The sequence below is a fragment of the Macaca fascicularis genome, chromosome 1 (assembly GCF_037993035.2).
Source record: "Macaca fascicularis isolate 582-1 chromosome 1, T2T-MFA8v1.1".
In the NCBI taxonomy this organism is placed as follows: domain Eukaryota; kingdom Metazoa; phylum Chordata; class Mammalia; order Primates; family Cercopithecidae; genus Macaca; species Macaca fascicularis.
In genome coordinates, this window is record NC_088375.1 from 97,187,289 (window position 1) to 97,214,979 (window position 27,691).

The following is a 27,691-nucleotide window of genomic DNA, read 5'->3' on the forward strand; positions in this document are numbered from 1 at the left end:
TGATATTTGGAAGCCCATAGAGGGCTATGGTGAAAAAGGAAATATCCTCAGATGAAATCTGGAAAGAAGCTTTCTGAGAAACTGCTTAGTGTTCTGTTAATTCATCTCACAGAGTTACATCGGTATTTCGTGGATCTCTTTGCTAGCCTTATTTCTGTGGAATCTGAGAACAGATATTTCGGATCCCTTTGAAGACTATAGGGCCAAAGGAAATATCCTCCGATAACAAAGAGAAAGAAGCTTTCTGAGAAACTTCTTTGTGTTCTGTGAAATCATCTCACAGAGTTACAGCTTTCCCCTCAAGAAGCCTTTCGCTAAGACAGTTCTTGTGGAATTGGTAAAGTGATATTTGGAAGCCCATAGAGGGCTATGGTGAAAAAGGAAATATCCTCAGATGAAATCTGGAAAGAAGGTTTCTGAGAAACTGCTCTGTGATGAGTGACTTCCACTCACAGAGTTACATCTGTGTTTCGTGGATCTCTTTGCTAGCCTTATTTCTGTGGAATTTGAGAACAGACATTTCGGATCCCTTTGAACACTATAGGGCCAAAGGAAATATCTTCCGATAACAAAGAGAAAGAAGCTTTCTGAGAAACTTCTTTGTGTTTTGTGAAATCATCTCACAGAGTTACAGCTTTCCCCTCAAGAAGCCTTTGGCTAAGACAGTTCTTGTGGAATTGGCAAAGTGATATTTGGAAGCCCATAGAGGGCTATGGTGAAAAAGGAAATATCCAAAGATGAAATCTGGAAAGAAACTTTCTGAGAAACTGCTTAGGGTTCTGTTAATTCATCTCACAGATTTACATGTGTATTTCGTGGATCTCTTTGCTAGCCTTATTTCTGTGGAATCTGAGAACAGATATTTCGGATCCCTTTGAAGACTATAGGGCCAAAGGAAATATCCTCCGATAACAAAGAGAAAGAAGCTTTCTGAGAAACTTCTTTGTGTTCTGTGAAATCATCTCACCGAGTTACAGCATTCCCCTGAAGAAGACTTTCGCTAAGACAGTTCTTGTGGAATTGGCAAAGTGTTATTTGGAAGCCCATAGAGGGCTATGGTGAAAAAGGAAATATCCTCAGATGAAACCTGGAAAGAAGCTTTCTGAGAAACTGCTCTGTGATGTGTGACTTCCACTCACAGCGTTACATCTCTATTTCGTGGATCTCTTCGCTAGCCTTATTTCTGTGGAATCTGAGAACAGATATTTCGGATCCCTTTGAAGACTATAGGGCCAAAGGAAATATCCTCCGATAACAAAGAGAAAGAAGCTTTCTGAGAAACTTCTTTGTGTTCTGTGAAATCATCTCACAGAGTTACAGCTTTCCCCTCAAGAAGCCTTTCGCTAAGTCAGTTCTTCTGGAATTGGCAAAGTGATATTTTCAAGCCCCTAGAGGGCTATGGTGAAAAAGGAAATATCCTCTGATGAAATCTGGAAAGAAGCTTTCTGAGAAACTGCTTAGTGTTCTCTTAATTCATCTCACAGAGTTACATGTGTATTTCGTGGATTTCTTTGCTAGCCCTATTTCTGTGGAATCTGAGAACAGATATTTCGGATCCCTTTGAAGACTACAGGGCCAAAGGAAATATCCTCCGATAACAAAGAGAAAGAAGCTTTCTGAGAAACTTCTTTGTGTTCTGTGAAATCATCTCACAGAGTTACAGCTTTCCCCTCAAGAAGCCTTTCGCTAAGACAGTTCTTGTGGAATTGGCAAAGTGATATTTGGAAGCCCATAGAGGGCTATGGTGAAAAAGGAAATATCCTCAGATGAAATCTGGAAAGAAGCTTTCTGAGAAACTGCTCTGTGATGTGTGACTTCCACTCACAGAGTTACATCTGTATTTCGTGGATCTCTTTGCTAGCCTTATTTCTGTGGAATCTGAGAACAGACATTTCGGATCCCTTTGAACACTATAGGGCCAAAGGAAATATCTTCCGATAACAAAGAGAAAGAAGCTTTCTGAGAAACTTCTTTGTGTTTTGTGAAATCATCTCACAGAGTTACAGCTTTCCCCTCAAGAAGCCTTTCGCTAAGACAGTTCTTGTGGAATTTGCAAAGTGATATTTGGAAGCCCATAGAGGTCTACGGTGAAAAAGGAAATATCCAAAGATGAAATCTGGAAAGAAACTTTCTGAGAAACTGCTTAGTGTTCTGTTAATTAATCTCACAGAGTTACATCTGTATTTCGGTGATCTCTTTGCTAGCCTTATTTCTGTGGAATCTGAGAACAGATATTTCGGATCCTTTTGAACACTATAGGGCCAAAGGAAATATCTTCCGATAACAAAGAGAAAGAAGCTTTCTGAGAAACTTCTTAGTGTTTTGTGAAATCATCTCACAGAGTTACAGCTTTCCCCTCAAGAAGCCTTTCGCTAAGACAGTTCTTGTGGAATTGGCAAAGTGATATTTGGAAGCCCATAGAGGGCTATGGTGAAAAAGGAAATATCCTCAGATGAAATCTGGAAAGAAGCTTTCTGAGAAACTGCTTAGTATTCTGTTAATTCATCTCACAGAGATACATCGGTATTTCGTGGATCTTTTTGCTAGCCTTATTTCTGTGGAATCTGAGAACAGATATTTCGGATCCCTTTGAAGACTATAGGGCCAAAGGAAATATCCTCCGATAACAAAGAGAAAGAAGCTTTCTGAGAAACTTCTTTGTGTTCTGTGAAATCATCTCACAGAGTTACAGCTTTCCCCTCAAGAAGCCTTTCGCTAAGACAGTTCGTGTGGAATTGGCAAAGTGATATTTGGAAGCCCATAGAGGGCTATGGTGAAAAAGGAAATATCCTCAGATGAAATCTGGAAAGAAGCTTTCTGAGAAACTGCTTAGTGTTCTGTTAATTCATTTCACAGAGTTACATTTGTATTTCGTGGATCTCTTTGCTAGCCTTATTTCTGTGGAATCTGAGAACAGATATTTCGGATCCCTTTGAAGACTATAGGGCCAAAGGAAATATCCTCCGATAACAAAGAGAAAGAAGCTTTCTGAGAAACTTCTTTGTGTTCTGTGAAATCATCTCACAGAGTTACAGCTTTCCCCTCAAGAAGCCTTTCGCTAAGACAGTTCTTGTGGAATTGGCAAAGTGATATTTGGAAGCCCATAGAGGGCTATGGTGAAAAAGGAAATATCCTCAGATGAAACCTGGAAAGAAGCTTTCTGAGAAACTGCTCTGTGATGTGTGACTTCCACTCACAGAGTTACATCTGTATTTCGTGGATCTCTTTGTTGCCTTATTTCTGTGGAATCTGAGAACAGATATTTCGGATCCCTTTGAAAACTATAGGGCCAAAGGAAATATCCTCCGATAACAAAGAGAAAGAAGCTTTCTGAGAAACTTCTTTGTGTTCTGTGAAATCATCTCTCAGAGTTACAGCTTTCCCCTCAAGAAGCCTTTCGCTAAGTCAGTTCTTGTGGAATTGGCAAAGTGATATTTTGAAGCCCTTAGAGGGCTATGGTGAAAAAGGAAATATCCTGTGATGAAATCTGGAAAGAAGCTTTCTGAGAAACTGCTTAGTGTTCTCTTAATTCATCTCACAGAGTTACATGTGTATTTCGTGGATTTCTTTGCTAGCCCTATTTCTGTGGAATCTGAGAACAGATATTTCGGATCCTTTTGAACACTATAGGGCCAAAGAAAATATCCTCCGATAACAAAGAGAAAGAAGCTTTCTGAGAAACTTCTTTGTGTTTTGTGAAATCATCTCACAGAGTTACAGCTTTCCCCTCAAGAAGCCTTTCGCTAAGACAGTTCTTGTGGAATTTGCAAAGTGATATTTGGAAGCCCATAGAGGGCTATGGTGAAAAAGGAAATATCCAAAGATGAAATCTGGAAAGAAACTTTCTGAAAACTGCTTAGTGTTCTGTTAATTAATCTCACAGAGTTACATGTGTATTTCGTGGATCTCTTTGCTAGCCTTATTTCTGTGGAATCTGAGAACACATATTTCGGATCCTTTTGAACACTATAGGGCCAAAGGAAATATCTTCCGATAACAAAGAGAAAGAAGCTTTCTGAGAAACGTCTTAGTGTTTTGTGAAATCATCTCACAGAGTTACAGCTTTCCCCTCAAGAAGCCTTTCGCTAAGACAGTTCTTGTGGAATTGGCAAAGTGATATTTGGAAGCCCATAGAGGGCTATGGTGAAAAAGGAAATATCCTCAGATGAAATCTGGAAAGAAGCTTTCAGAGAAACTGGTAGTGTTCTGTTAATTCATCTCACAGAGTTATATCTGTATTTCGTGGATCTCTTTGCTAGCCTTATTTCTGTGGAATCTGAGAACAGATATTTCGGATCCCTTTGAAGACTATAGGGCCAAAGAAAATATCCTCCGATAACAAAGAGAAAGAAGCTTTCTGAGAAACTTCTTTGTGTTCTGTGAAATCATCTCAGAGAGTTACAGCTTTCCCCTCAAGAAGCCTTTCGCTAAGACAGTTCTTGTGGAATTGGCAAAGTGATATTTGGAAGCCCATAGAGGGCTATGGTGAAAAAGGAAATATCCTCAGATGAAACCTGGAAAGAAGCTTTCTGAGAAACTGCTCTGTGATGTGTGACTTCCACTCACAGAGTTACATCTGTATTTCGTGGATCTCTTTGCTAGCCTTATTTCTGTGGAATCTGAGAACAGATATTTCGGATCCCTTTGAAGACTATAGGGCCAAAGGAAATATCCTCCGATAACAAAGAGAAAGAAGCTTTCTGAGAAACTTCTTTGTGTTCTGTGAAATCATCTCACAGAGTTACAACTTTCCCCTCAAGAAGCCTTTCGCTAAGACAGTTCTTGTGGAATTGGAAAAGTGATATTTGGAAGCCCATAGAGGGCTATGGTGAAAAAGGAAATATCCTCAGATGAAATCTGGAAAGAAGCTTTCTGAGAAACTGCTCTGTGTTGTGTGACTTCCACTCACAGAGTTACATCCGTATTTCGTGGATCTCTTTGCTAGCCTTATTTCTGTGGAATCTGAGAACAGACATTTCGGATCCCTTTGAACACTATAGGGCCAAAGGAAATATCTTCCGATAACAAAGAGAAAGAAGCTTTCTGAGAAACTTCTTTGTGTTTTTTGAAATCATCTCACAGAGTTACAGCTTTCCCCTCAAGAAGCCTTTCGCTAAGACAGTTCTTGTGGAATTTGCAAAGTGATATTTGGAACCCCTAGAGGGCTATGGTGAAAAAGGAAATATCCAAAGATGAAATCTGGAAAGAAACTTTCTGAGAAACTGCTTAGTGTTCTGTTAATTAATCTCAGAGAGTTACATGTGTATTTCGTGGATCTCTTTGCTAGCCTTATTTCTGTGGAATCTGAGAACAGATATTTCGGATCCTTTTGAACACTATAGGGCCAAAGGAAATATCTTCCGATAACAAAGAGAAAGAAGCTTTCTGAGAAACTTCTTTGTGTTCTGTGAAATCATCTCACAGAGTTACAGCTTTCCCCTCAAGAAGCCTTTCGCTAAGACAGTTCGTGTGGAATTGGCAAAGTGATATTTGGAAGCCCATAGAGGGCTATGGTGAAAAAGGAAATATCCTCAGATGAAATCTGGAAAGAAGCTTTCTGAGAAACTGCTTAGTGTTCTGTTAATTCATCTCACAGAGTTACATCGGTATTTCGTGGATCTCTTTGCTAGCCTTATTTCTGTGGAATCTGAGAACAGATATTTCGGATCCCTTTGAAGACTATAGGGCCAAAGGAAATATCCTCCGATAACAAAGAGAAAGAAGCTTTCTGAGAAACTTCTTTGTGTTCTGTGAAATCATCTCACAGAGTTACAGCTTTCCCCTCAAGAAGCCTTTCGCTAAGACAGTTCTTGTGGAATTGGTAAAGTGATATTTGGAAGCCCATAGAGGGCTATGGTGAAAAAGGAAATATCCTCAGATGAAATCTGGAAAGAAGGTTTCTGAGAAACTGCTCTGTGATGAGTGACTTCCACTCACAGAGTTACATCTGTATTTCGTGGATCTCTTTGCTAGCCTTATTTCTGTGGAATTTGAGAACAGACATTTCGGATCCCTTTGAACACTATAGGGCCAAAGGAAATATCTTCCGATAACAAAGAGAAAGAAGCTTTCTGAGAAACTTCTTTGTGTTTTGTGAAATCATCTCACAGAGTTACAGCTTTCCCCTCAAGAAGCCTTTGGCTAAGACAGTTCTTGTGGAATTGGCAAAGTGATATTTGGAAGCCCATAGAGGGCTATGGTGAAAAAGGAAATATCCAAAGACGAAATCTGGAAAGAAACTTTCTGAGAAACTGCTTAGGGTTCTGTTAATTCATCTCACAGATTTACATGTGTATTTCGTGGATCTCTTTGCTAGCCTTATTTCTGTGGAATCTGGGAACAGATATTTCGGATCCCTTTGAAGACTATAGGGCCAAAGGAAATATCCTCCGATAACAAAGAGAAAGAAGCTTTCTGAGAAACTTCTTTGTGTTCTGTGAAATCATCTCACCGAGTTACAGCATTCCCCTGAAGAAGACTTTCGCTAAGACAGTTCTTGTGGAATTGGCAAAGTGTTATTTGGAAGCCCATAGAGGGCTATGGTGAAAAAGGAAATATCCTCAGATGAAACCTGGAAAGAAGCTTTCTGAGAAACTGCTCTGTGATGTGTGACTTCCACTCACAGAGTTACATCTCTATTTCGTGGATCTCTTCGCTAGCCTTATTTCTGTGGAATCTGAGAACAGATATTTCGGATCCCTTTGAAGACTATAGGGCCAAAGGAAATATCCTCCGATAACAAAGAGAAAGAAGCTTTCTGAGAAACTTCTTTGTGTTCTGTGAAATCATCTCACAGAGTTACAGCTTTCCCCTCAAGAAGCCTTTCGCTAAGTCAGTTCTTCTGGAATTGGCAAAGTGATATTTTCAAGCCCTTAGAGGGCTATGGTGAAAAAGGAAATATCCTCTGATGAAATCTGGAAAGAAGCTTTCTGAGAAACTGCTTAGTGTTCTCTTAATTCATCTCACAGAGTTACATGTGTATTTCGTGGATTTCTTTGCTAGCCCTATTTCTGTGGAATCTGAGAACAGATATTTCGGATCCCTTTGAAGACTACAGGGCCAAAGGAAATATCCTCCGATAACAAAGAGAAAGAAGCTTTCTGAGAAACTTCTTTGTGTTCTGTGAAATCATCTCACAGAGTTACAGCTTTCCCCTCAAGAAGCCTTTCGCTAAGACAGTTCTTGTGGAATTGGCAAAGTGATATTTGGAAGCCCATAGAGGGCTATGGTGAAAAAGGAAATATCCTCAGATGAAATCTGGAAAGAAGCTTTCTGAGAAACTGCTCTGTGATGTGTGACTTCCACTCACAGAGTTACATCTGTATTTCGTGGATCTCTTTGCTAGCCTTATTTCTGTGGAATCTGAGAACAGACATTTCGGATCCCTTTGAACACTATAGGGCCAAAGGAAATATCTTCCGATAACAAAGAGAAAGAAGCTTTCTGAGAAACTTCTTTGTGTTTTGTGAAATCATCTCACAGAGTTACAGCTTTCCCCTCAAGAAGCCTTTCGCTAAGACAGTTCTTGTGGAATTTGCAAAGTGATATTTGGAAGCCCATAGAGGGCTATGGTGAAAAAGGAAATATCCAAAGATGAAATCTGGAAAGAAACTTTCTGAGAAACTGCTTAGTGTTCTGTTAATTAATCTCACAGAGTTACATCTGTATTTCGGTGATCTCTTTGCTAGCCTTATTTCTGTGGAATCTGAGAACAGATATTTCGGATCCTTTTGAACACTATAGGGCCAAAGGAAATATCTTCCGATAACAAAGAGAAAGAAGCTTTCTGAGAAACTTCTTAGTGTTTTGTGAAATCATCTCACAGAGTTACAGCTTTCCCCTCAAGAAGCCTTTCGCTAAGACAGTTCTTGTGGAATTGGCAAAGTGATATTTGGAAGCCCATAGAGGGCTATGGTGAAAAAGGAAATATCCTCAGATGAAATCTGGAAAGAAGCTTTCTGAGAAACTGCTTAGTATTCTGTTAATTCATCTCACAGAGATACATCGGTATTTCGTGGATCTTTTTGCTAGCCTTATTTCTGTGGAATCTGAGAACAGATATTTCGGATCCCTTTGAAGACTATAGGGCCAAAGGAAATATCCTCCGATAACAAAGAGAAAGAAGCTTTCTGAGAAACTTCTTTGTGTTCTGTGAAATCATCTCACAGAGTTACAGCTTTCCCCTCAAGAAGCCTTTCGCTAAGACAGTTCGTGTGGAATTGGCAAAGTGATATTTGGAAGCCCATAGAGGGCTATGGTGAAAAAGGAAATATCCTCAGATGAAATCTGGAAAGAAGCTTTCTGAGAAACTGCTTAGTGTTCTGTTAATTCATTTCACAGAGTTACATCTGTATTTCGTGGATCTCTTTGCTAGCCTTATTTCTGTGGAATCTGAGAACAGATATTTCGGATCCCTTTGAAGACTATAGGGCCAAAGGAAATATCCTCCGATAACAAAGAGAAAGAAGCTTTCTGAGAAACTTCTTTGTGTTCTGTGAAATCATCTCACAGAGTTACAGCTTTCCCCTCAAGAAGCCTTTCGCTAAGACAGTTCTTGTGGAATTGGCAAAGTGATATTTGGAAGCCCATAGAGGGCTATGGTGAAAAAGGAAATATCCTCAGATGAAACCTGGAAAGAAGCTTTCTGAGAAACTGCTCTGTGATGTGTGACTTCCACTCACAGAGTTACATCTGTATTTCGTGGATCTCTTTGTTGCCTTATTTCTGTGGAATCTGAGAACAGATATTTCGGATCCCTTTGAAGACTATAGGGCCAAAGGAAATATCCTCCGATAACAAAGAGAAAGAAGCTTTCTGAGAAACTTCTTTGTGTTCTGTGAAATCATCTCTCAGAGTTACAGCTTTCAACTCAAGAAGCCTTTCGCTAAGTCAGTTCTTGTGTAATTGGCAAAGTGATATTTTGAAGCCCTTAGAGGGCTATGGTGAAAAAGGAAATATCCTGTGATGAAATCTGGAAAGAAGCTTTCTGAGAAACTGCTTAGTGTTCTCTTAATTCATCTCACAGAGTTACATGTGTATTTCGTGGATTTCTTTGCTAGCCCTATTTCTGTGGAATCTGAGAACAGATATTTCGGATCCCTTTGAAGACTATAGGGCCAAAGGAAATATCCTCCGATAACAAAGAGAAAGAAGCTTTCTGAGAAACTTCTTTGTGTTCTGTGAAATCATCTCACAGAGTTACAGCTTTCCCCTCAATAAGCCTTTAGCTAAGACAGTTCTTGTGGAATTGGCAAAGTGATATTTGGAAGCCCATAGAGGGCTATGGTGAAAAAGGAAATATCCTCAGATGAAATCTGGAAAGAAGCTTTCTGAGAAACTGCTCTGTGATGTGTGACTTCCACTCACAGAGTTACATCTGTATTTCGTGGATCTCTTTGCTAGCCTTATTTCTGTGGAATCTGAGAACAGACATTTCGGATCCCTGTGAACACTATAGGGCCAAAGGAAATATCTTCCGATAACAAAGAGAAAGAAGCTTTCTGAGAAACTTCTTTGTGTTTTGTGAAATCATCTCACAGAGTTACAGCTTTCCCCTCAAGAAGCCTTTCGCTAAGACAGTTCTTGTGGAATTTGCAAAGTGATATTTGGAAGCCCATAGAGGGCTATGGTGAAAAAGGAAATATCCAAGATGAAATCTGGAAAGAAACTTTCTGAGAAACTGCTTAGTGTTCTGTTAATTAATCTCACAGAGTTACATGTGTATTTCGTGGATCTCTTTGCTAGCCTTATTTCTGTGGAATCTGAGAACAGATATTTCGGATCCTTTTGAACACTATAGGGCCAAAGGAAATATCTTCCGATAACAAAGAGAAAGAAGCTTTCTGAGAATCGTCTTAGTGTTTTGTGAAATCATCTCACAGAGTTACAGCTTTCCCCTCAAGAAGCCTTTCGCTAAGACAGTTCTTGTGGAATTGGCAAAGTGATATTTGGAAGCCCATAGAGGGCTATGGTGAAAAAGGAAATATCCTCAGATGAAATCTGGAAAGAAGCTTTCAGAGAAACTGGTAGTGTTCTGTTAATTCATCTCACAGAGTTATATCTGTATTTCGTGGATCTCTTTGCTAGCCTTATTTCTGTGGAATCAGAGAACAGATATTTCGGATCCCTTTGAAGACTATAGGGCCAAAGAAAATATCCTCCGATAACAAAGAGAAAGAAGCTTTCTGAGAAACTTCTTTGTGTTCTGTGAAATCATCTCAGAGAGTTACAGCTTTCCCCTCAAGAAGCCTTTCGCTAAGACAGTTCTTGTGGAATTGGCAAAGTGATATTTGGAAGCCCATAGAGGGCTATGGTGAAAAAGGAAATATCCTCAGATGAAACCTGGAAAGAAGCTTTCTGAGAAACTGCTCTGTGATGTGTGACTTCCACTCACAGAGTTACATCTGTATTTCGTGGATCTCTTTGCTAGCCTTATTTCTGTGGAATCTGAGAACAGATATTTCGGATCCCTTTGAAGACTATAGGGCCAAAGGAAATATCCTCCGATAACAAAGAGAAAGAAGCTTTCTGAGAAACTTCTTTGTGTTCTGTGAAATCATCTCACAGAGTTACAGCTTTCCCCTCTAGAAGCCTTTCGCTGAGACAGTTCTTGTGGAATTGGAAAAGTGATATTTTGAAGCCCATAGAGGGCTATGGTGAAAAAGGAAATATCCTCAGATGAAATCTGGAAAGAAGGTTTCTGAGAAACTGCTCTGTGATGTGTGACTTCCACTCACAGAGTTACATCTGTATTTCGTGGATCTCTTTGCTAGCCTTATTTCTGTGGAATCTGAGGACAGATATTTCGGATCCTTTTGAACACTATAGGGCCAAAGGAAATATCTTCCGATAACAAAGAGAAAGAAGCTTTCTGAGAAACTTCTTAGTGTTTTGTGAAATCATCTCACAGAGTTACAGCTTTCCCCTCAAGAAGCCTTTAGCTAAGACAGTTCTTGTGGAATTGGCAAAGTGATATTTGGAAGCCCTTAGAGGGCTATGGTGAAAAAGGAAATATCCTCAGATGAAATCTGGAAAGAAGCTTTCTGAGAAACTGCTTAGTGTTCTGTTAATTCATCTCACAGAGTTACATCGGTATTTCGTGGATCTCTTTGCTAGCCTTATTTCTGTGGAATCTGAGAACAGACATTTCGGATGCCTTTGAACACTATAGGGCCAAAGGAAATATCTTCCGATAACAAAGAGAAAGAAGCTTTCTGAGAAACGTCTTTGTGTTTTGTGAAATCATCTCACAGAGTTACAGCTTTCCCCTCAAGAAGCCTTTCGCTAAGACAGTTCTTGTGGAATTTGCAAAGTGATATTTGGAAGCCCTTAGAGGTCTATGGTGAAAAAGGAAATATCCAAAGATGAAATCTGGAAAGAAACTTTCTGAGAAACTGCTTAGTGTTCTGTTAATTAATCTCACAGAGTTACATGTGTATTTCGTGGATTTCTTTGCTAGCCTTATTTCTGTGGAATCTGCGAACAGATATTTCGGATCCTTTTGAACACTATAGGGCCAAAGGAAATATCTTCCGATAACAAAGAGAAAGAAGCTTTCTGAGAATCGTCTTAGTGTTTTGTGAAATCATCTCACAGAGTTACAGCTTTCCCCTCAAGAAGCCTTTCGCTAAGACAGTTCTTGTGGAATTGGCAAAGTGATATTTGGAAGCCCATAGAGGGCTATGTTGAAAAAGAAAATATCCTCAGATGAAATCTGGAAAGAAGCTTTCTGAGAAACTGCTTAGTGTTCTGTTAATTCATCTCACAGAGTTACATCGGTATTTCGTGGATCTCTTTGCTAGCCTTATTTCTGTGGAATCTGAGAACAGATATTTCGGATCCCTTTGAAGACTATAGGGCCAAAGGAAATATCCTCCGATAACAAAGAGAAAGAAGCTTTCTGAGAAACTTCTTTGTGTTCTGTGAAATCATCTCACAGAGTTACAGCTTTCCCCTCAAGAAGCCTTTCGCTAAGACAGTTCTTGTGGAATTGGTAAAGTGATATTTGGAAGCCCATAGAGGGCTATGGTGAACAAGGAAATATCCTCAGATGAAATCTGGAAAGAAGCTTTCAGAGAAACTGCTTAGTGTTCTGTTAATTCATCTCACAGAGTTACATCTGTATTTCGTGGATCTCTTTGCTAGCCTTATTTCTGTGGAATCTGAGAACAGATATTTCGGATCCCTTTGAAGACTATAGGGCCAAAGGAAATATCCTCCGATAACAAAGAGAAAGAAGCTTTCTGAGAAAGTTCTTTGTGTTCTGTGAAATCATCTCACAGAGTTACAGCTTTCCCCTCAAGACGCCTTTCGCTAAGGCAGTTCTTGTGGAATTGGCAAAGTGATATTTGGAAGCCCAAAGAGGGCTATGGTGAAAAAGGAAATATCCTCAGATGAAATCTGGAAAGAAGCTTTCTGAGAAACTGCTTAGTGTTCTGTTAATTCGTGTCACAGAGTTACATCTGTATTTCGTGGATTTCTTTGCTAGCCTTATTTCTGTGGAATCTGAGAACAGATATTTCGGATCCCTTTGAAGACTATAGGGCCAAAGGAAATATCCTCCGATAACAAAGAGAAAGAAGCTTTCTGAGAAACTTCTTTGTGTTCTGTGAAATCATCTCACAGAGTTACAGCTTTCCCCTCAAGAAGCCTTTCGCTAAGACAGTTCTTCTGGAATTGGCAAAGTGATATTTGAAAGCCCATAGAGGGCTATGGTGAAAAAGGAAATATCCTCTGATGAAATCTGGAAAGAAGCTTTCTGAGAAACTGCTTAGTGTTCTCTTAATTCATCTCACAGAGTTACATGTGTGTTTCGTGGATTTCTTTGCTAGCCCTATTTCTGTGGAATCTGAGAACAGATATTTCGGATCCCTTTGAAGACTATAGGGCCAAAGGAAATATCCTCCGATAACAAAGAGAAAGAAGCTTTCTGAGAAACTTCTTTGTGTTCTGTGAAATCATCTCACAGAGTTACAGCTTTCCCCTCAAGAAGCCTTTCGCTAAGACAGTTCTTGTGGAATTGGTAAAGTGATATTTGGAAGCCCATAGAGGGCTATGGTGAACAAGGAAATATCCTCAGATGAAATCTGGAAAGAAGCTTTCTGAGAAACTGCTCTGTGATGTGTGACTTCCACTCACAGAGTTACATCTGTATTTCGTGGATCTCTTTGCTAGCCTTATTTCTGTGGAATCTGAGAACAGACATTTCGGATCCCTTTGAACACTATAGGGCCAAAGGAAATATCTTCCGATAACAAAGAGAAAGAAGCTTTCTGAGAAACTTCTTTGTGTTTTTTGAAATCATCTCACAGAGTTACAGCTTTCCCCTCAAGAAGCCTTTCGCTAAGACAGTTCTTGTGGAATTTGCAAAGTGATATTTGGAACCCCTAGAGGGCTATGGTGAAAAAGGAAATATCCAAAGATGAAATCTGGAAAGAAACTTTCTGAGAAACTGCTTAGTGTTCTGTTAATTAATCTCAGAGAGTTACATGTGTATTTCGTGGATCTCTTTGCTAGCCTTATTTCTGTGGAATCTGAGAACAGATATTTCGGATCCTTTTGAACACTATAGGGCCAAAGGAAATATCTTCCGATAACAAAGAGAAAGAAGCTTTCTGAGAAACTTCTTTGTGTTCTGTGAAATCATCTCACAGAGTTACAGCTTTCCCCTCAAGAAGCCTTTCGCTAAGACAGTTCGTGTGGAATTGGCAAAGTGATATTTGGAAGCCCATAGAGGGCTATGGTGAAAAAGGAAATATCCTCAGATGAAATCTGGAAAGAAGCTTTCTGAGAAACTGCTTAGTGTTCTGTTAATTCATCTCACAGAGTTACATCGGTATTTCGTGGATCTCTTTGCTAGCCTTATTTCTGTGGAATCTGAGAACAGATATTTCGGATCCCTTTGAAGACTATAGGGCCAAAGGAAATATCCTCTGATAACAAAGAGAAAGAAGCTTTCTGAGAAACTTCTTTGTGTTCTGTGAAATCATCTCACAGAGTTACAGCTTTCCCCTCAAGAAGCCTTTCGCTAAGACAGTTCTTGTGGAATTGGTAAAGTGATATTTGGAAGCCCATAGAGGGCTATGGTGAAAAAGGAAATATCCTCAGATGAAATCTGGAAAGAAGGTTTCTGAGAAACTGCTCTGTGATGAGTGACTTCCACTCACAGAGTTACATCTGTATTTCGTGGATCTCTTTGCTAGCCTTATTTCTGTGGAATTTGAGAACAGACATTTCGGATCCCTTTGAACACTATAGGGCCAAAGGAAATATCTTCCGATAACAAAGAGAAAGAAGCTTTCTGAGAAACTTCTTTGTGTTTTGTGAAATCATCTCACAGAGTTACAGCTTTCCCCTCAAGAAGCCTTTGGCTAAGACAGTTCTTGTGGAATTGGCAAAGTGATATTTGGAAGCCCATAGAGGGCTATGGTGAAAAAGGAAATATCCAAAGATGAAATCTGGAAAGAAACTTTCTGAGAAACTGCTTAGGGTTCTGTTAATTCATCTCACAGATTTACATGTGTATTTCGTGGATCTCTTTGCTAGCCTTATTTCTGTGGAATCTGAGAACAGATATTTCGGATCCCTTTGAAGACTATAGGGCCAAAGGAAATATCCTGCGATAACAAAGAGAAAGAAGCTTTCTGAGAAACTTCTTTGTGTTCTGAGAAATCATCTCACCGAGTTACAGCATTCCCCTGAAGAAGACTTTCGCTAAGACAGTTCTTGTGGAATTGGCAAAGTGTTATTTGGAAGCCCATAGAGGGCTATGGTGAAAAAGGAAATATCCTCAGATGAAACCTGGAAAGAAGCTTTCTGAGAAACTGCTCTGTGATGTGTGACTTCCACTCACAGAGTTACATCTCTATTTCGTGGATCTCTTCGCTAGCCTTATTTCTGTGGAATCTGAGAACAGATATTTCGGATCCCTTTGAAGACTATAGGGCCAAAGGAAATATCCTCCGATAACAAAGAGAAAGAAGCTTTCTGAGAAACTTCTTTGTGTTCTGTGAAATCATCTCACAGAGTTACAGCTTTCCCCTCAAGAAGCCTTTCGCTAAGTCAGTTCTTCTGTAATTGGCAAAGTGATATTTTCAAGCCCTTAGAGGGCTATGGTGAAAAAGGAAATATCCTCTGATGAAATCTGGAAAGAAGCTTTCTGAGAAACTGCTTAGTGTTCTCTTAATTCATCTCACAGAGTTACATGTGTATTTCGTGGATTTCTTTGCTAGCCCTATTTCTGTGGAATCTGAGAACAGATATTTCGGATCCCTTTGAAGACTACAGGGCCAAAGGAAATATCCTCCGATAACAAAGAGAAAGAAGCTTTCTGAGAAACTTCTTTGTGTTCTGTGAAATCATCTCACAGAGTTACAGCTTTCCCCTCAAGAAGCCTTTCGCTAAGACAGTTCTTGTGGAATTGGCAAAGTGATATTTGGAAGCCCATAGAGGGCTATGGTGAAAAAGGAAATATCCTCAGATGAAATCTGGAAAGAAGCTTTCTGAGAAACTGCTCTGTGATGTGTGACTTCCACTCACAGAGTTACATCTGTATTTCGTGGATCTCTTTGCTAGCCTTATTTCTGTGGAATCTGAGAACAGACATTTCGGATCCCTTTGAACACTATAGGGCCAAAGGAAATATCTTCCGATAACAAAGAGAAAGAAGCTTTCTGAGAAACTTCTTTGTGTTTTGTGAAATCATCTCACAGAGTTACAGCTTTCCCCTCAAGAAGCCTTTCGCTAAGACAGTTCTTGTGGAATTTGCAAAGTGATATTTGGAAGCCCATAGAGGGCTATGGTGAAAACGGAAATATCCAAAGATGAAATCTGGAAAGAAACTTTCTGAGAAACTGCTTAGTGTTCTGTTAATTAATCTCACAGAGTTACATCTGTATTTCGGTGATCTCTTTGCTAGCCTTATTTCTGTGGAATCTGAGAACAGATATTTCGGATCCTTTTGAACACTATAGGGCCAAAGGAAATATCTTCCGATAACAAAGAGAAAGAAGCTTTCTGAGAAACTTCTTAGTGTTTTGTGAAATCATCTCACAGAGTTACAGCTTTCCCCTCAAGAAGCCTTTCGCTAAGACAGTTCTTGTGGAATTGGCAAAGTGATATTTGGAAGCCCATAGAGGGCTATGGTGAAAAAGGAAATATCCTCAGATGAAATCTGGAAAGAAGCTTTCTGAGAAACTGCTTAGTATTCTGTTAATTCATCTCACAGAGATACATCGGTATTTCGTGAATCTTTTTGCTAGCCTTATTTCTGTGGAATCTGAGAACAGATATTTCGGATCCCTTTGAAGACTATAGGGCCAAAGGAAATATCCTCCGATAACAAAGAGAAAGAAGCTTTCTGAGAAACTTCTTTGTGTTCTGTGAAATCATCTCACAGAGTTACAGCTTTCCCCTCAAGAAGCCTTTCGCTAAGACAGTTCGTGTGGAATTGGCAAAGTGATATTTGGAAGCCCATAGAGGGCTATGGTGAAAAAGGAAATATCCTCAGATGAAATCTGGAAAGAAGCTTTCTGAGAAACTGCTTAGTGTTCTGTTAATTCATTTCACAGAGTTACATCTGTATTTCGTGGATCTCTTTGCTAGCCTTATTTCTGTGGAATCTGAGAACAGATATTTCGGATCCCTTTGAAGACTATAGGGCCAAAGGAAATATCCTCCGATAACAAAGAGAAAGAAGCTTTCTGAGAAACTTCTTTGTGTTCTGTGAAATCATCTCACAGAGTTACAGCTTTCCCCTCAAGAAGCCTTTCGCTAAGACAGTTCTTGTGGAATTGGCAAAGTGATATTTGGAAGCCCATAGAGGGCTATGGTGAAAAAGGAAATATCCTCAGATGAAACCTGGAAAGAAGCTTTCTGAGAAACTGCTCTGTGATGTGTGACTTCCACTCACAGAGTTACATCTGTATTTCGTGGATCTCTTTGCTAGCCTTATTTCTGTGGAATCTGAGAACAGATATTTCGGATCCCTTTGAAGACTATAGGGCCAAAGGAAATATCCTCCGATAACAAAGAGAAAGAAGCTTTCTGAGAAACTTCTTTGTGTTCTGTGAAATCATCTCTCAGAGTTACAGCTTTCCCCTCAAGAAGCCTTTCGCTAAGTCAGTTCTTGTGGAATTGGCAAAGTGATATTTTGAAGCCCTTAGAGGGCTATGGTGAAAAAGGAAATATCCTGTGATGAAATCTGGAAAGAAGCTTTCTGAGAAACTGCTTAGTGTTCTCTTAATTCATCTCACAGAGTTACATGTGTATTTCGTGGATTTCTTTGCTAGCCCTATTTCTGTGGAATCTGAGAACAGATATTTCGGATCCCTTTGAAGACTATAGGGCCAAAGGAAATATCCTCCGATAACAAAGAGAAAGAAGCTTTCTGAGAAACTTCTTTGTGTTCTGTGAGATCATCTCACAGAGTTACAGCTTTCCCCTCAAGAAGCCTTTCGCTAAGACAGTTCTTGTGGAATTGGCAAAGTGATATTTGGAAGCCCATAGAGGGCTATGGTGAAAAAGGAAATATCCTCAGATGAAATCTGGAAAGAAGGTTTCTGAGAAACTGCTCTGTGATGAGTTACTTCCACTCACAGAGTTACATCTGTATTTCGTGGATCTCTTTGCTAGCCTTATTTCTGTGGAATTTGAGAACAGACATTTCGGATCCCTTTGAACACTATAGGGCCAAAGGAAATATCTTCCGATAACAAAGAGAAAGAAGCTTTCTGAGAAACTTCTTTGTGTTTTGTGAAATCATCTCACAGAGTTACAGCTTTCCCCTCAAGAAGCCTTTGGCTAAGACAGTTTTTGTGGAATTGGCAAAGTGATATTTGGAAGCCCATAGAGGGCTATGGTGAAAAAGGAAATATCCAAAGATGAAATCTGGAAAGAAACTTTCTGAGAAACTGCTTAGGGTTCTGTTAATTCATCTCACAGATTTACATGTGTATTTCGTGGATCTCTTTGCTAGCCTTATTTCTGTGGAATCTGAGAACAGATATTTCGGATCCCTTTGAAGACTATAGGGCCAAAGGAAATATCCTCCGATAACAAAGAGAAAGAAGCTTTCTGAGAAACTTCTTTGTGTTTTGTGAAATCATCTCACCGAGTTACAGCTTTCCCCTCAAGAAGCCTTTCGCTAAGACAGTTCTTGTGGAATTTGCAAAGTGATATTTGGAAGCCCATAGAGGGCTATGGTGAAAAAGGAAATATCCAAAGATGAAATCTGGAAAGAAACTTTCTGAGAAACTGCTTAGGGTTCTGTTAATTCATCTCACAGATTTACATGTGTATTTCGTGGATCTCTTTGCTAGCCTTATTTCTGTGGAATCTGAGAACAGATATTTCGGATCCTTTTGAACACTATAGGGCCAAAGGAAATATCTTCCGATAACAAAGAGAAAGAAGCTTTCTGAGAAACTTCTTAGTGTTTTGTGAAATCATCTCACAGAGTTACAGCTTTCCCCTCAAGAAGCCTTTCGCTAAGACAGTTCTTGTGGAATTGGCAAAGTGATATTTGGAAGCCCATAGAGGGCTATGGTGAAAAAGGAAATATCCTCAGATGAAATCTGGAAAGAAGCTTTCTGAGAAACTGCTTAGTATTCTGTTAATTCATCTCACAGAGATACATCGGTATTTCGTGGATCTTTTTGCTAGCCTTATTTCTGTGGAATCTGAGAACAGATATTTCGGATCCCTTTGAAGACTACAAGGCCAAAGGAAATATCCTCCGATAACAAAGAGAAAGAAGCTTTCTGAGAAACTTCTTTGTGTTCGGTGAAATCATCTCACAGAGTTAATGCTTTCCCCTCAAGAAGCCTTTCGCTAAGACAGTTCGTGTGGAATTGGCAAAGTGATATTTGGAAGCCCATAGAGGGCTATGGTGAAAAAGGAAATATCCTCAGATGAAATCTGGAAAAAAGCTTTCTGAGAAACTGCTTAGTGTTCTGTTAATTCATTTCACAGAGTTACATCTGTATTTCGTGGATCTCTTTGCTAGCCTTATTTCTGTGGAATCTGAGAACAGATATTTCGGATCCCTTTGAAGACTATAGGGCCAAAGGAAATATCCTCCGATAACAAAGAGAAAGAAGCTTTCTGAGAAACTTCTTTGTGTTCTGTGAAATAATCTCACAGAGTTACAGCTTTCCCCTCAAGAAGCCTTTCGCTAAGACAGTTCTTGTGGAATTGGCAAAGTGATATTTGGAAGCCCATAGAGGGCTATGGTGAAAAAGGAAATATCCTCAGATGAAACCTGGAAAGAAGCTTTCTGAGAAACTGCTCTGTGATGTGTGACTTCCACTCACAGAGTTACATCTGTATTTCGTGGATCTCTTTGCTAGCCTTATTTCTGTGGAATCTGAGAACAGATATTTCGGATCCCTTTGAAGACTATAGGGTCAAAGGAAATATCCTCCGATAACAAAGAGAAAGAAGCTTTCTGAGAAACTTCTTTGTGTTCTGTGAAATCATCTCACAGAGTTACAGCTTTCCCCTCAAGAAGCCTTTCGCTAAGTCAGTTCTTGTGGAATTGGCAAAGTGATATTTTGAAGCCCTTAGAGGGCTATGGTGAAAAAGGAAATATCCTCTGATGAAATCTGGAAAGAAGCTTTCTGAGAAACTGCTTAGTGTTCTCTTAATTCATCTCACAGAGTTACATGTGTATTTCGTGGATTTCTTTGCTAGCCCTATTTCTGTGGAATCTGAGAACAGATATTTCGGATCCCTTTGAAGACTATAGGGCCAAAGGAAATATCCTCCGATAACAAAGAGAAAGAAGCTTTCTGAGAAACTTCTTTGTGTTCTGTGAAATCATCTCACAGAGTTACAGCTTTCCCCTCAAGAAGCCTTTCGCTAAGACAGTTCTTGTGGAATTGGCAAAGTGATATTTGGAAGCCCATAGAGGGCTATGGTGAAAAAGGAAATATCCTCAGATGAAATCTGGAAAGAAGCTTTCTGAGAAACTGCTCTGTGATGTGTGACTTCCACTCACAGAGTTACATCTGTATTTCGTGGATCTCTTTGCTAGCCTTATTTCTGTGGAATCTGAGAACAGACATTTCGGATCCCTTTGAACACTATAGGGCCAAAGGAAATATCTTCCGATAACAAAGAGAAAGAAGCTTTCTGAGAAACTTCTTGGTGTTTTGTGAAATCATCTCACAGAGTTACAGCTTTCCCCTCAAGAAGCCTTTCGCTAAGACAGTTCTTGTGGAATTTGCAAAGTGATATTTGGAAGCCCATAGAGGGCTATGGTGAAAAAGGAAATATCCAAAGATGAAATCTGGAAAGAAACTTTCTGAGAAACTGCTTAGTGTTCTGTTAATTAATCTCACAGAATTACATGTGTATTTCGTGGATCTCTTTGCTAGCCTTATTTCTGTGGAATCTGAGAACAGATATTTCGGATCCTTTTGAACACTATAGGGCCAAAGGAAATATCTTCCGATAACAAAGAGAAAGAAGCTTTCTGAGAAACGTCTTAGTGTTTTGTGAAATCATCTCACAGAGTTACAGCTTTCCCCTCAAGAAGCCTTTCGCTAAGACAGTTCTTGTGGAATTGGCAAAGTGATATTTGGAAGCCCATAGAGGGCTATGGTGAAAAAGGAAATATCCTCAGAAGAAATCTGGAAAGAAGCTTTCTGAGAAACTGCTTAGTGTTCTGTTAATTCATCTCACAGAGTTACATCGGTATTTCGTGGATCTCTTTGCTAGCCTTATTTCTGTGGAATCTGAGAACAGATATTTCGGATCCCTTTGAAGACTATAGGGCCAAAGGAAATATCCTCCGATAACAAAGAGAAAGAAGCTTTCTGAGAAACTTCTTTGTGTTCTGTGAAATCATCTCACAGAGTTACAGCTTTCCCCTCAAGAAGCCTTTCGCTGAGACAGTTCTTGTGGAATTGGCAAAGTGATATTTGGAAGCCCATAGAGGGCTATGGTGAAAAAGGAAATATCCTCAGATGAAATCTGGAAAGAAGCTTTCAGAGAAACTGGTAGTGTTCTGTTAATTCATCTCACAGAGTTATATCTGTATTTCGTGGATCTCTTTGCTAGCCTTATTTCTGTGGAATCTGAGAACAGATATTTCGGATCCCTTTGAAGACTATAGGGCCAAAGGAAATATCCTCCGATAACAAAGAGAAAGAAGCTTTCTGAGAAACTTCTTTGTGTTCTGTGAAATCATCTCACAGAGTTACAGCTTTCCCCTCAAGAAGCCTTTCGCTAAGACAGTTCTTGTGGAATTGGCAAAGTGATATTTGAAAGCCCATAGAGGGCTATGGTGAAAAAGGAAATATCCTCAGATGAAATCTGGAAAGAAGCTTTCTGAGAAACTGCTTAGTGTTCTGTTAATTCATCTCACAGAGTTACATCTGTATTTCGTGGATCTCTTTGCTAGCCTTATTTCTGTGGAATCTGAGAACAGATATTTCGGATCCCTTTGAAGACTATAGGGCCAAAGGAAATATCCTCCGATAACAAAGAGAAAGAAGCTTTCTGAGAAACTTCTTTGTGTTCTGTGAAATCATCTCACAGAGTTACAGCTTTCCCCTCAAGAAGCGTTTCGCTAAGACAGTTTGTGTGGAATTGGCAAAGTGATATTTGGAAGCCCATAGAGGGCTATGGTGAAAAAGGAAATATCCTCAGATGAAATCTGGAAAGAAGCTTTCAGAGAAACTGCTTAGTGTTCTGTTAATTCATCTCACAGAGTTACATCGGTATTTCGTGGATCTCTTTGCTAGCCTTATTTCTGTGGAATCTGAGAACAGATATTTCGGATCCGTTTGAATACTATAGAGCCAAAGGAAATATCCTCCGATAACAAAGAGAAAGAAGCTTTCTGAGAAACTTCTTTGAGTTCTGTGAAATCATCTCACAGAGTTACAGCTTTCCCCTCAAGAAGCCTTTCGCTAAGACAGTTCGTGTGGAATTGGCAAAGTGATATTTGGAAGCCCGTAGAGGGCTATGGTGAAAAAGGAAATATCCTCAGATGAAATCTGGAAAGAAGCTTTCTGAGAAACTGCTCTGTGATCTGTTAATTCATCTCACAGAGTTACATCTGTATTTCGTGGATCTCTTTGCTAGCCTTATTTCTGTGGAATCTGAGAACAGATATTTCGGATCCGTTTGAATACTATAGGGCCAAAGGAAATATCCTCCGATAACAAAGAGAAAGAAGATTTCTGAGAAACTTCTTTGAGTTCTGTGAAATCATCTCACAGAGTTACAGCTTTCCCCTCAAGAAGCCTTTCGCTAAGACAGTTCTTGTGGAATTGGCAAAGTGATATTTGGAAGCCCTTAGAGGGCTATGGTGAAAAAGGAAATATCCTCTGATGAAATCTGGAAAGAAGCTTTCTGAGAAACTGCTTAGTGTTCTCTTAATTCATCTCACAGAGTTACATGTGTATTTCGTGGATTTCTTTGCTAGCCTTATTTCTGTGGAATCTGAGAACAGATATTTCGGATCCCTTTGAAGACTATAGGGCCAAAGGAAATATCCTCCGATAACAAAGAGAAAGAAGCTTTCTGAGAAACTTCTTTGTGTTCTGTGAAATCATCTCACAGAGTTACAGCTTTCCCCTCAAGAAGCCTTTCGCTAAGACAGTTCTTGTGGAATTGCAAAGTGATATTTGGAAGCCCATAGAGGGCTATGGTGAAAAAGGAAAATCCCCAGATGAAACCTGGAAAGAAGCTTTCTGAGAAACTGCTCTGTGATGTGTGACTTCCACTCACAGAGTTACATCTGTATTTCGTGGATCTCTTTGCTAGCCTAATTTTTTGGAATCTGAGAACAGATATTTCGGATCCCTTTGAAGACTATAGGGCCAAAGGAAATATCCTCCGATAACAAAGAGAAAGAAGCTTTCTGAGAAACTTCTTTGTGTTCTGTGAAATCATCTCACAGAGTTACAGCTTTCCCCTCAAGAAACCTTTCGCTAAGACAGTTCTTGTGGAATTGGAAAAGTGATATTTTGAAGGCCATAGAGGGCTATGGTGAAAAAGGAAATATCCTCAGATGAAATCTGGAAAGAAGGTTTCTGAGAAACTGCTCTGTGATGTGTGACTTCCACTCACAGAGTTACATCTGTATTTCGTGGATCTCTTTGCTAGCCTTATTTCTGTGGAATTTGAGAACAGACATTTCGGATCCATTTGAACACAATAGGGCCAAAGGAAATATCTTCCGATAACAAAGAGAAAGAAGCTTTCTGAGAAACTTCTTTGTGTTTTGTGAAATCATCTCACAGAGTTACAGCTTTCCCCTCAAGAAGCCTTTCGCTAAGACAGTTCTTGTGGAATTTGCAAAGTGATATTTGGAAGCCCATAGAGGGCTATGGTGAAAAAGGAAATATCCAAAGATGAAATCTGGAAGGAAACTTTCTGAGAAACTGCTTAGTGTTCTGTTAATTCATCTCACAGAGTTACATGTGTATTTCGTGGATCTCTTTGCTAGCCTTATTTCTGTGGAATCTGAGAACAGATATTTCGGATCCTTTTGAACACTATAGGGCCAAAGGAAATATCTTCCGATAACAAAGAGAAAGAAGCTTTCTGAGAAACTACTTAGTGTTTTGTGAAATCATCTCACAGAGTTACAGCTTCCCCTCAAGAACCCTTTTGCTAAGACAGTTCTTGTGGTATTGGCAAAGTGATATTTGGAAGCCCATAGAGGGCTACGGTGAAAATGGAAATATCCTCAGATGAAATCTGGAAAGAAGCTTTCAGAGAAACTGCTTAGTGTTCTGTTAATTCATCTCACAGAGTTACATCTGTATTTCGTGGATCTCTTTGCTAGCCTTATTTCTGTGGAATCTGAGAACAGATATTTCGGATCCCTTTGAAGACTATAGGGCCAAAGGAAATATCCTCCGATAACAAAGAGAAAGAAGCTTTCTGAGAAACTTCTTTGTGTTCGGTGAAATCATCTCACAGAGTTACAGCTTTCCCCTCAAGAAGCCTTTCGCTAAGACAGTTCTTGTGGAATTGGCAAAGTGATATTTGGAAGCCCATAGAGGGCTATGGTGAAAAAGGAAATATCCTCAGATGAAATCTGGAAAGAAGCTTTCTGAGAAACTGCTTAGTGTTCTGTTAATTCATCTCACAGAGTTACATCGGTATTTCGTGGATCTCTTTGCTAGCCTTATTTCTGTGGAATCTGAGAACAGATATTTCGGATCCGTTTGAATACTATAGGGCCAAAGGAAATATCATCCGATAACAAAGAGAAAGAAGCTTTCTGAGAAACTTCTTTGAGTTCTGTGAAATCATCTCACAGAGTTACAGCTTTCCCCTCAAGAAGCCTTTCGCTAAGACAGTTCTTGTGGAATTGGCAAAGTGATATTTGGAAGCCCTTAGAGGGCTATGGTGAAAAAGGAAATATCCTCTGATGAAATCTGGAAAGAAGCTTTCTGAGAAACTGCTTAGTGTTCTCTTAATTCATCTCACAGAGTTACATGTGTATTTCGTGGATTTCTTTGCTAGCCTTATTTCTGTGGAATCTGAGAACAGATATTTCGGATCCCTTTGAAGACTATAGGGCCAAAGGAAATATCCTCCGATAACAAAGAGAAAGAAGCTTTCTGAGAAACTTCTTTGTGTTCTGTGAAATCATCTCACAGAGTTACAGCTTTCCCCTCAAGAAGCCTTTCGCTAAGACAGTTCTTGTGGAATTGGCAAAGTGATATTTGGAAGCCCATAGAGGGCTATGGTGAAAAAGGAAATATCCTCAGATGAAATCTGGAAAGAAGCTTTCATAGAAACTGCTTAGTATTCTGTTAATTCATCTCACAGAGTTACATCTGTATTTCGTGGATCTCTTTGCTAGCCTTATTTCTGTGGAATCAGAGAACAGATATTTCGGATCCCTTTGAAGACTATAGGGCCAAAGGAAATATCCTCCGATAACAAAGAGAAAGAAGCTTTCTGAGAAACTTCTTTGTGTTCTGTGAAATCATCTCACAGAGTTACAGCTTTCCCCTCAAGAAGCCTTTCGCTAAGACAGTTCTTGTGGAATTGGCAAAGTGATATTTGAAAGCCCATACAGGGCTATGGTGAAAAAGGAAATATCCTCAGATGAAATCTGGAAAGAAGCTTTCTGAGAAACTGCTTAGTGTTCTGTTAATTCATCTCACAGAGTTACATCTGTATTTCGTGGATCTCTTTGCTAGCCTTATTTCTGTGGAATCTGAGAACAGATATTTCGGATCCCTTTGAAGACTAGAGGGCCAAAGGAAATATCATCCGATAACAAAGAGAAAGAAGCTTTCTGAGAAACTTCTTTGTGTTCTGTGAAATCATCTCACAGAGTTACAGCTTTCCCCTCAAGAAGCCTTTCGCTAAGACAGTTCGTGTGGAATTGGCAAAGTGATATTTGGAAGCCCATAGAGGGCTATGGTGAAAAAGGAAATATCCTCAGATGAAATCTGGAAAGAAGCTTTCAGAGAAACTGCTTAGTGTTCTGTTAATTCATCTCACAGAGTTACATCGGTATTTCGTGGATCTCTTTGCTAGCCTTATTTCTGTGGAATCTGAGAACAGATATTTCGGATCCGTTTGAATACTATAGGGCCAAAGGAAATATCCTCCGATAACAAAGAGAAAGAAGCTTTCTGAGAAACTTCTTTGAGTTCTGTGAAATCATGTCACAGAGTTACAGCTTTCCCCTCAAGAAGCCTTTCGCTAAGACAGTTCTTGTGGAATTGGCAAAGTGATATTTGGAAGCCCTTAGAGGGCTATGGTGAAAAAGGAAATATCCTCTGATGAAATCTGGAAAGAAGCTTTCTGAGAAACTGCTTAGTGTTCTCTTAATTCATCTCACAGAGTTACATGTGTATTTCGTCGATTTCTTTGCTAGCCTTATTTCTGTGGAATCTGAGAACAGATATTTCGGATCCCTTTGAAGACTATAGGGCCAAAGGAAATATCCTCCGATAACAAAGAGAAAGAAGCTTTCTGAGAAACTTCTTTGTGTTCTGTGAAATCATCTCACAGAGTTACAGCGTTCCCCTCAAGAAGCCTTTCGCTAAGACAGTTCTTGTGGAATTGGCAAAGTGATATTTGGAAGCCCTTAGAGGGCTATGGTGAAAAAGGAAATATCCTCAGATGAAATCTGGAAAGAAGCTTTCTGAGAAACTGCTCTGTGATGAGTGACTTTTACTCACAGAGTTACATCTGTATTTCGTGGATCTCTTTGCTAGCCTTATTTCTGTGGAATCTGAGAACAGATATTTCGGATCCCTTTGAAGATGATAGGGCCAAAGGAAATATCCTCCGATAACAAAGAGAAAGAAGCTTTCTGAGAAACTTCTTTGTGTTCTGTGAAATCATCTCACAGAGTTACAGCTTTCCCCTCAAGAAGCCTTTCGCTAAGACAGTTCTTGTGGAATTGGCAAAGTGATATTTGGAAGCCAATAGAGGGCTATGGTGAAAAAGGAAATATCCTCAGATGAAATCTGGAAAGAAGCTTTCTGAGAAACTGCTTAGTGTTCTGTTAATTCATTTCACAGAGTTACATCTGTATTTCGTGGATCTCTTTGCTAGCCTTATTTCTGTGGAATCTGAGAACAGATATTTCGGATCCCTTTGAAGACTATAGGGCCAAAGGAAATATCCTCCGATAACAAAGACAAAGAAGCTTTCTGAGAAACTTCTTTGTGTTCTGTGAAATCATCTCACAGAGTTACAGCTTTCCCCTCAAGAAGCCTTTCGCTAAGACAGTTCTTGTGGAATTGGAAAAGTGATATTTGGAAGCCCATAGAGGGCTATGGTGAAAAAGGAAATATCCTCAGATGAAACCTGGAAAGAATCTTTCTGAGAAACTGCTCTGTGATGTGTGACTTCCACTCACAGAGTTACATCTGTATTTCGTGAATCTCTTTGCTAGCCTTATTTCTGTGGAATCTGAAACAGATATTTCGGATCCCTTTGAAGACTATAGGGCCAAAGGAAATATCCTCCGATAACAAAGAGAAAGAAGCTTTCTGAGAAACTTCTTTCTGTTCTGTGAAATCATCTCACAGAGTTACAGCTTTCCCCTCAAGAAGCCTTTCGCTAAGTCAGTTCTTGTGGAATTGGCAAAGTGATATTTTGAAGCCCTTAGAGGGCTATGGTGAAAAAGGAAATATCCTCTGATGAAATCTGGAAAGAAGCTTTCTGAGAAACTGCTTAGTGTTCTCTTAATTCATCTCACAGAGTTACATGTGTATTTCGTGGATTTCTTTGCTAGCCTTATTTCTGTGGAATCTGAGAACAGATATTTCGGATCCCTTTGAAGACTATAGGGTCAAAGGAAATATCCTCCGATAACAAAGAGAAAGAAGCTTTCTGAGAAACTTCTTTGTGTTCTGTGAAATCATCTCACAGAGTTACAGCTTTCCCCTCAAGAAGCCTTTCGCTAAGACAGTTCTTGTGGAATTGGCAAAGTGATATTTGAAAGCCCATAGAGGGCTATGGTGAAAAAGGAAATATCCTCAGATGAAATCTGGAAAGAAGCTTTCTGAGAAACTGCTTAGTGTTCTGTTAATTCATCTCACAGAGTTACATCTGTATTTCGTGGATCTCTTTGCTAGCCTTATTTGTGTGGAATCTGAGAACAGATATTTCGGATCCCTTTGAAGACTATAGGGCCAAAGGAAATATCCTCCGATAACAAAGAGAAAGAAGCTTTCTGAGAAACTTCTTTGTGTTC